This window comes from Chiloscyllium plagiosum, chromosome 1, assembly GCF_004010195.1.
Source record: "Chiloscyllium plagiosum isolate BGI_BamShark_2017 chromosome 1, ASM401019v2, whole genome shotgun sequence".
Classification (NCBI taxonomy): Eukaryota; Metazoa; Chordata; class Chondrichthyes; order Orectolobiformes; family Hemiscylliidae; genus Chiloscyllium; species Chiloscyllium plagiosum.
In genome coordinates this window covers 122,851,121-122,861,520 of record NC_057710.1, presented here as the reverse complement: position 1 = coordinate 122,861,520, position 10,400 = coordinate 122,851,121, and the positions used below count along the sequence as shown (strand labels likewise).

The following is a 10,400-nucleotide window of genomic DNA, read 5'->3' as shown; positions in this document are numbered from 1 at the left end:
AAACACACTTCATCTGTCTGTCTGTCTCTCTCCAGTTAAACTGCAAAACGCTGTTACTTTCCAATTGGATGCCACTGAACTCTAGAACTGTAAATAAGGTAGCGGCTCCCCAACCCCCCCATTCACCCCTCGGGACTTTGTCGATACAGATGGTCTGAACAGTCAAAAAAGAGAGGGGGGGGGGGGAACTTTTCTGGAAAGTGACAGCTTATTTTAAATCTACTTCCTCCCTGGGCTGGTGGTTCTGCTGCAGGGTTTATGGCTCTGAATTGTTCGGGTGTGTGAGCAGTTCCTCTCCGCTTGTGCCTCCGCTCCCCACTCCTCAGCCAGGTTCCACACTCTTCGACTGTCCCACGGTAGGTGTCTTTTTAAAATGCCAATTGTTCGTGGTAGGCTGTAAAAGTCGAATCGGTCAGATGAGAGGCATTGCTACAAACCAGGAAGCAGCTGGTGCGTGGCGATGCTGATGTGTTGCGTTCAATGCCAATGTGGTCGTTACTGTACTTTAGTAATTGATCAGGTCAGATTGGTTCAGCAGCTTCTGGCATGACTGAGCTGTCCGCCCAATGGTTAATTCTGGCATCAAACATTCATTATCCGATCTTCTATTCTGTGGGAATAAAAATCTTCCTGGCTCTCTGTAAGTTGTCCTTGATTTGATATCCTTACACATGTGTGCCTGCAAATGGGTGTTGGCATCTACTAATCAGATATTCACTGTAGTATTGATGGCAAGAATCCAGCTCAGAATACAGTGTCTAACTTCTTTGGTGCAACGTAGGTGTCACCAATGTGGTCTGGTGTCACTGGCACCTATGGGAAGCAGTCCCTGCTGTCTCCTTTGCTGTCAGAATATGATATGTGAAACTTCAGGTTACACAACGTGTTAAGAGTCTCCATCCAGGGTCAGTGGAACTGCTAAGGAATGTGGCTGATGGGATGTAATTAACAATAAACGCTGGAGCCCACAAGTTGATTACCCCCCTGAGAAATATTAAAGCAATATTATTTAAAATCAGCTTGAGCAATGTTTGTCCCAAAATGTTACTGTTTCTGGAATGTCTCATCAATTGAGTTTTTATTTTAAATCTGTGATTTGAACTCTGTGATGTAAGTAAGCAGATGGATTGCAGTCTGGTTAAAATATTTATTATGGTCTCAACTGCTGGCAGATCCATTGATATTTTGACATCCATGATACATTGGAAAAGAAATAGTTGAAAAAACGAGATGTGGTGCAGTGTAAGTGGCTTTATTACAAACAAGATCTAATCAGAGTGTACGTAATAAGATCTTTCTATCTATTGGAGGCACTCTACATCTGCATGATGGAAATTTTGTGAAAACGTTTTGAAATATTGACAATGAAGATATAAAGCCTAAAATAAGTTTAATGTGATTTCCTTTGTTGACGGTTTCACATCATTAGTAACTTTATTTTTTAAAAAGCTGATTTATCCATTATATATTGCAATGATTGGCAATACTGTGCTTAGTGACCATTGCACAGTGAAATAAGATTTTTTTCCCTTCCTTTTCCAAATGTGGCCTAGTTTTATGTATGGACATAGGTGCATACCACTTTTCCTTAATCTGATGACCCAGTGACATGGGTTCCCACCTCCTCCCTCAGCGTATTTCTCAGGCAGGGGTCTGTCAGTGTTGGTACTCGGGGGAATGGAATATTCACTGTCTCCTGAAATGCAAGCTGGAGCTGCTGTTTCAACATCCTGCAATGATGGCTTCCTTTAAAAGGAACACTGTCCTGTTCCCTACAACATTCCCTCAAAAAGACATCACCACTGGGCCAGGTCCTGCTCACACCTGGCATCCACACTTTTGCATTTGCCAGCAGGGATCATTAAATCCCGGTCTCAAGTAGAAAGTCTTGGTTTTTACCCTGAAGCACAGATATGTTGAAGTATGCATGCTACTGCCACAGATGAAAGTGAGGACTGCAGATGCTGGAGATCAGATTCTCTGATCTATTGCCACAGATGGACCAGATTCACTGGTAACTCTCCCAAAGGGAATCAAATATATATATATGTGTGTATGAAATGACAGTATTGCAAGGCTGTGGGGAAATACTGGTGGAATGGAACTTTTTTCACAACTTGCAATGATGGACAAGGTGGCCTCCTTCTGTGCTGCAAAGGTTTTATGTAGTCAGCTGAGTCAATATAGATCGGAGTGTAAACCTGGACCCTTTCTGGTGTTTATGACTCAACAACCATAACATAGGCACCTGGAAATTCTAATTAATTTTGCCTGTGACTGGAACAGATCCCATCCCCCACTCTCCTCTCCTCCTGGCACCAGATTAATAGCATCAACGGTAAAAAAAAGTGCTTTTTCTGACTGTTCTCCTATTAAGATGATAGTAGGATAGTGGGTCAACATTTTGGAATGCCAGTGTCATGGTCTGTTTACTCAATAGGTCATCAGAAAAGAATTACAGAGTGCCATGTCTTAATTGATAGGGGAACGCTGCACAATCAACGCCTTGCTAACTGCAGATATGTTACTTTTAGTCCAATTCAAGTACCAACCCTGTTGCTCTACCTGGAATACCATTTAAATTGTGCGATGGGATATGAGGGAGGGAGGTAGGGAACTTGCAAGATTCAGTCTCTGTATTCCCTTCATTTCATGTTTTCAACTGCAGTCTGCCACTGAGTCTGATATGGAAGCAGGCAAGACCAACTCAATTAAAAGGGTAAAAATGAAGAAAGTATATATTTATTTAAAAAGATACAGGCCTATGTTTTGTTGAATCGCAGGTTAACAATTATTGAAAGGCAAATTAGGTGAATAAAACCAATCTATATTTCAACGATTTTGCCGCTAGTTAATCTCATTTGGAATGTTGCTGTTTGAAACTTAAATAGGTTAGCTGCTTTGTGTTAAAAGTGAAGTTTGTGATAAAAATGAACCACTCTGTTGCTTGCACAATTAGAAGGGAAAACTGTCTTATTGGGCACCATTAGTTCAACTGGAAACAGAGATAGACACTGTATTGTGAAACTAATCATGAATTGACTGAAAGCAGAGTTCTTAAGAAAGAGAATTTTGAAAATGAAAGGACCAAATTAAAAGTCTAAGGGGTAGTCTATTACCTACCTACACATTATTCTAAATTTACCTAAGATGCTACAATGGAGAAAGAATTACCATGCATTTTACAATGAAAACAAATTGCAGTAAACTGCACAAAATAAGATAAAACAACTAATAACTGCCCACATACTATGAAAATGCCTGTACAAGCATGCACTGTTTAGAACTCTACCTAACCCATTTGGTCTGACCTGTAAATCTCTACATTGGACTTGTTGTCGATTGTTCAATCAATATTTTCCACAATTTCTTCTTCAATTCTCTTCTCTGGGCCCCTCAAACTAATTGCATTATATACTGACACCAACTGGAATCTGATAGGGGCCTGAATGGTGTAGGCTATAGTGAGACTTGTGGCAGAATTGGGCAAGAGCTCTGGCAAGGTTTAGCTCAATGTCGCTGTAACTGTTATGCATGTATCGAGAGCTGTGGCAAGCTCCTGCTAGATTGCAGCCAGTTGCCAAACAAAGAGGATTACAGCTTGATAAATGCCTTATTAATGGCACATCTAATCTTATTAATATTCAGCTTCCTATCTTAACAAGTGTGCCAAGAAGGTAGACATTGAGAATTCTTAACATGGGAGGTAGAGCAAGTGCCAGTGACTCAACGTTTGCTCCAAAAAAAACCTTCATGTTGGACCAGCATCTCAGACCATGCTCTGTTCATGGACATTGGCATCAACATGTGCCAGCCTCTAAGAATGCTCACAGCACATCTCTGGCCCATGTAGTGTATGCTTCTGTGCTTTAAGGTGCCATTGGGCTACAGTGCATTGTAATGTTGCAGCATGGACTCTGCACTCAGACACAAACCCAGCTCATAGCCTGGGCAAGGTTACATCTCTGGTCTATCCACTTGCTGTCATAGCATTCAGTCACACTGAATCAATCTGGATGAACACAACATCCCAGCCTTACATTTCTTTTTTTTACTCTTTTGTGCGATGTGGGTATCACTGACTGGGCCAGCATTTATTGCTTATCCTAGTTACCCTCGATGGTGGTGGTGAGCTGTCTTCTTGAACCCCTGTAGTCCACATGCTTTCTTTACTGGGCTTTTCATACTTTGTCCCCTCAGCCAGAGATATCAGGCTTATATAAACTTCTGTCTGGCCTTACTGTTTGACACAGGCACAATGCTTGTCATGGTTCGGAGCAGTCCACAATCAAATCGAGAGAAAGAGTCAAGAGGTCCCAGCACAGTAAGTATAGGGCAGCCTCCTATACCAGTCCAGTGGCTTGAACACAGTCAGGCAACGCTCGGGATAGTCAGAGTCAGGACGTTCTTTACAAAAAGGTGGTATTGACTTTGTGTCCAATTCTGGACTGTTTCCCTCCTAGAATGAGACAGGCAGGTAGGTATTGAGGGAAATGAATGTGGGTGGCACAGTTGTTACCTCTGATGCCAGCAGGGAAATGTCCCAAGTGAGTGAGCAGGCAGTGCTGAGGGCATACAAGGTTGGTGCCAGGGATGGGCTGGGTAAGAGCATGCGAGGGAAGACATGACAGGCAATAGTGAGAGTGGTAAAGTATGAGCCTTTTTACACACAAGGGGTTGTGGTCAAGGTTCGGAACTCTGTTCTGAAAATGGCAGTGGATGCAAAACCAGTTGTTAATTTTAAATCTGAGATGTTATAGGATAGGAGTCAAAGGCAGGTATGTGGAGTTAGACACAGATCAGCCATGCTCCTCTTGAATGATGGAACAGGCTCGAGGGGCTGAATGGCCTACTCCTGCTATGGGTTTGTGGGAGAAGGGTACAGTACCTGAGACAGAGTGAGAGAAGCCAGTGACATTTACACTGGTGGAATGGAGAATGTGCTTGGCCTTTCTCCTACATTGATGGTGCAGTAGAACACTGAGAGGTCAGGATGGAATGGACATAGAGAAGATGTTTCCACTGATAGGAGAGACTAGGAGCTGACGGCGTAGCCTCAGACTGAATGGGCGACCCTTTGGAACTGACACGAGGAAGAATTTCTTCAGCCGAAGGTGGTGAATCTTTGGAACTCGTTGCCGCAGAGGGTTGTGGAGGTCAAATCTTTGAGGCTCTTTAAGACAGAGAGGTTTGTGAGGAGCTAGGGGAGAGAAGGCCTCCTCTGCTGATGCCAGGAGGGGGACGTGCACCATTCTGTCCAGCAGGACCTCCAGGTCCCTGCCTGCAAGGTGAGGCACCAAATTTCCCTGGTTTGCCATGTCAGGCAGAAGTGTCAGAAATCATGCAGGGCAGCTCTGAACTGACAGTGCTTGCCTGGTCTCTCCAAGGAGCTTTTAAAGATGACATGAGTGCAAGAGATGCAGCTCAATTCCAGAATATTCTAGCAGTGATGAGTCGTTCTGGGAATGGTGCACAGTAATTGGATGAGGAGGGTGCTGTAGGGGTGAGGCAAGTAACTAATCCCACAAATTTGGCAAGATATGGTGAGAAGACTGGTTGGGTGTAATTAGGAAATCTAGCCGTAAAATAACCAGAAAACTCAGCCCAAGCTGTCCCTCCTTCAGGCATTTATAATTAACGGCATGGATGCTGTCACTTGGAGAAGTCAAAATATGACTCAGAGTTAGAGTTTGACATCCTTCTGTGTGTGCAAAAAGTGCAGGCTTTGCATTTATTTTCTGGAGCCATTTTGAGTTAACAACCTGGGTTAAAATAGTACATTTGGGAATTTTATAAAAGCCTGTGTAAAGCTAATTCACAGCTCAATTTCAACCCCCAGATTTCAGTTAAATTCATCTGATCGATAGCTTTGGTGAGACAGGAGTCTCTCTGCTTGGGAAATTGAAGATACAGGAAGTCATCCCACTGCTGTAGTACAGTGCAGTGATATGACAAGACACTACACAGGGTGCCTGTGTTTAGAAGCATTGTTGAAACCAAAACATGGTGTGTCTGGACTGATGTTACACATAGCCTTTCAAATACAATATACAGAAGGTCCATTTCACAGGGGATTCAATGTAATTGGGGTTACTAGAAAACTTTCAACCTTTTTTGTGTCCAGAAAAAAATCAATTTTGGGGTTTTCCCCCTTTTTTTGGCTCCTGTGCAACTACCATTGGTCTTGATGAACATTCTTAATGAGCAAGGGCATCCAAGTTATTGTCACTAGGCAGGATTGTGGGAGGGAGGACACAATCAGAGCAGCCATGATCTTATTGAAGGACAGTGCAGACTTTAGGGTCGGAATGGCCTCTATGTCCAAATGTGCACACGTGCTCATTATAAGCACATTAGCATCAAATTAACATTTCATGTCCAACCTGAAATCTTCAACTTGTTAGATATTACTATTTGTGCTGAAGAAGAATGGCTTGCCCCTTTAAGTGTTAGAAAGGGGAAGATGAGAAATCTTTAACTTTGCTTCATTTCTTTTCCCCACACCATTAACGGAATATCCACATGCACCTGAGACAAACAAAGGTATTGTAAACCCCATGACAATGCCCCTGCAGCAAACGCCTCACCTTCTGGATCTAAAACGCCTGGTTCGAAATGACAGCATTTTATTCTAAAACTAAACTGCACGTTCCAGAAAGTTCTACTCTGCAATGACTTCAGTCAGAGCAAGTTAGAGTAAGAAGCGGGTAATAAATCAGACAGAATTGTCCATTCAGATCACTGCCTAACAACCACTGCAGAAAAGTACATATTTACAGATAGGAGATAGAACATTCCAGTGCAGTACAGGCCCCACAGCCCTCAGATGTCACCTGAAGAGAGAACATGATAGAAATACAAAATTATTGCAGATGTTGGAAACTTGAAAAATAAATCAGAAAATGTTAGAAATACATAGCAGATCAGGCAGTGCCATTGGAGAGAGAAACAGTTAACACTTCAGTTTGATAGCTTTCCATCATGTGCAGCCAAAGGGTCATTAACACAAAGTATGGCAACTTTTATAAAGTCAGATATTTTCTCTTTGTGCCCTCCTTTTAGTTTTGCATTCAGTTTTCTTCCTTTATTATTTGACCATTAGTTCAGCCAGATAGTTGTTCTTTTATCGTTGAAACCAAGATTTTTTTCTGTAGCAGATGAGACTTTTTGTTGCCTGACTGACCTTGTCCTGCCCTCAGTGATCTCGGTCTAATTCAGATAGGAAGTATTCGAGGTGTTGTCAACATTTCCAACAGAAATCTAGGAAAGTGCAAGAATTTCATTTGCTACAGGAGTGAGGTATTTATGGCACCTTAAAAGATAAGGCATCAGCTCTCAGCATCTTGCTTTGTTGATGAGGTGTGAAAATCTTTAGGGAATGGTACAGTGGTCAGCTGGAGGTTACAAAGCCCCTGTGCTACTGGAGGCTCTCACTAAATATGTTCTTAGCACAAGTAAAGCTGAAGTTCTGGAGAAGGGTCACTGGACCCGAAACATTAACTCTGATTTCTCTCCACAGAGGCTGCCAGACCTGCTGATTTTGCAGCAGTTTCTGTTTGTTTTTAAAGCTGAGGGCTGATGTTTGCCAGGTTCAGAGAGAGAGAAAGGCCATCTAAAGGTGATGCTAATGGATTAGCGATAACAGAACCTCTTTTCATGAGCATTCTCTCAGCGTTGCAAGGGGTTTAATGATTAGACCAAGCAAATCTAAGAGGGTTTATTTACAATATTCCAAAATAGACTGTATTAATCACATTGGCCGCCTTTCCTTCACTGTGTTAAAGTGTTCCAAGAGCATTGCAATATTATCAAGAAAGCTCTGAAGCCCTCAGCCTTCACCTGGGAATAGTCTGTCACTCAATACCTGACCTACAGGAGGGGAAGATTGCCTAGGTGAATGGCCAGACACATTGCATTGCCTGAGCATAGAAAATATTGGAACAACATGTGGTTCAAAAGGTACATCTGCAAAAGAGTCTACCTGGTTTCTCTTGACCTTCTATACATTTGCCACAGAACTAATTTTTTTTAAAAGTATCTATTGTTCTGGTAACATTTACGCTTTAATATATTTCGTGACAGCACAACGTCATTCTCGTATATTCCATAATGTTCCAAGGAAGTCAATGGCATAAACATTGGCCAAAGTTGGAGGATCTCTGTCTCTCATGTCCCATAAGGAGGGACCATTGGAACAAATCAGGACAGGGAAATCAATGGGTCAGTGCCAGCTGCAGGTTCATTGTAATTCTTTGTTTCTGATCTTTTGTGTGTTGAGGGACCATGTCAAATACAAGTAAACTAGCTTCCAAAACCTGTGTACCACTCCATCCAAACTCTGATCTTCAGCTACTCCAATCTCCTTCTCCAAAGAGCAATATAGAAAGCGTGATTAAAAGGTCTACAATGGGATATTGAACTAGGTTAATAGGTAATACAAAAGGAAATAATAAGGACTTTTATAGGCGTAGTAAGAGTTACATGATGATTACAAAATGATTACATGAAAATAAAGGGAGATCAAATTAATGGAGGATGAAAATATGATATAAATGTTTTGCATACTTTTTACAAAGGATGGTGTGAATGAGAATGTCTGTATACATAAAACACATCAACTGGGGAGTACTTCTAGATTGTGAAATAAGGCACTGCAGCATCAAACACAACAGCTGTGGAATGCAGAAACTGCAGAAATGTTTGCCTTTTATCATGTATCCATGTTGCAGTTAGAAAGAATGTGGTTTATATGGGTTTTCACAATATATTTAATAATGTATCATGTCAAATGTTTGTTAAAATGCAGGCTTGTGATAAAAAGCAATGTAGCATGGGAAGAAAGTTGGTTAACAAAAAAGAAACAAGGACAAAATAGATATTGCTTGGATTAGAAAATAGTTAGAAATGGTGCTGGGTCTGCTTTTGTCCTCAATGCATGTAGATGATTATATTTGGGTGTAACAAGCACAATATTAAACTCTGCTGATGCTGTTAAAGCAGACTGGTTGCTCAATTTTGAAGGGGAATGTAGAGAATATCGGGAGGATATAGCAAGGTCAGTTGAATGAGTGGATAGATAACACTGTTTACTGGAGGGTCTGTGAGATAATGTAGAAAAGAAAAACAAGAAATGACAAAGTCAATGAAAAGATCTATGGAGTTCAAATTCATAATTCTGTGCAAATGTATGATTGCATTCAAGTTGTTGTATACAGTCTATGAACTTGGCAAAATTAAAGAGAATTTGTAGTGGAATGATTGATAGCTGCTGTAAGTTAGATAGTCATAGAGATGAGCAGCACAGAAACAGATCCTGTGGCCCAATCGTCCATGCCGACCAGATATCCCAACCCAATCTAGGCCCATTTGCCAGCACTTGGCACAAACATTTCCTATTCATATACCCATCCAGATGCCTTTTAAATGTTGCAATTGTACCAGTCTCCACCACTTCCTCTGGCAGCTCATTCCATACACGTACCACCCTCTGCGTGAAAAGATTGCCCCTTAGGTCTCTTATATCTTTCCCCTCTCACCCTAAACCTATGCCCTCTAGTTCTGGACTTGTCCACCCCAGGGAAAAGACTTTGTCTATTCAGGGACTTTGTCCTTTCCATGCCTCTCATGATTTTATAAACCTCTATAAGGTCACCCCTCAGCCTCTGATGCTCCAGGGAAAACAGCACCAGTCTATTCAGCCTCTCCCTATAGATCAAACCCTCCAACCCTGGCAACACATTTGAGGTCAGAAGGAAAAGAAGCTGATAATGTAGTGAGTAGAAAGAAGGTCTTTCCGATCAAGACGGATCTTACATGCTGCAGGAGATTGACATCTACATTCTGATCACATACTTTAAGGTTGTCTACCTGCTTTCCCTGCTCCCATTAGATGCCTTCCTCCTCTGGGGCCTCTGTGGTAATCATTGTAATGAAGCAAAGTTGTGAACTGTGCCTTTGTAATCTTCACCACTCCAGTGACACGATATTGCAGAGTGTGGCCAGACTGATCTCAACACTTCTAATTGCACTTGTATGAAAATTTCTATAGGCCAATAATGTAGATCCATTGGACTAGAGGCAGGTGTCTGTTACCGAAAACAGATTCAGCAGCACAAAAATTCTTGGATTCCCACTTAGGTGAAATCCAACCTCTACATTTAAGCAAAAGTACTGCTATTTACTGCATCAGAATAGTCCCTACTCACAGTAAAACTTAGAAATGTATTTATAGAGTCATAGTCATAGAGATGTACAGCATGGAAACAGACTCTTTGGTCCAACCCATCCATGCTGACCAGATGTCCCAACCCAAACTAGTCCGACCTGCCAGCACCAGCCCATATCCAAACCCTTCCTATTCATATACCCATCCAAATGCCTCTTAAATGTTGCAATTGTAC

The 10,400-nt window shown here is 41.8% G+C and overlaps 1 protein-coding gene across 1 annotated transcript in view; it reads left to right on the top strand.

The window, feature by feature from the left end:
* The first annotated feature begins 289 nt into the window (after positions 1–289).
* Positions 290–10,400, top strand: part of arhgap24 (Rho GTPase activating protein 24) — a 445,505-nt gene continuing 435,394 nt past the window's right edge. The window contains exon 1 of the mRNA XM_043696029.1: positions 290–356. The gene's annotated coding sequence lies outside the window, so the exon portion shown is untranslated. The remainder of the gene's footprint in view (positions 357–10,400) is intronic.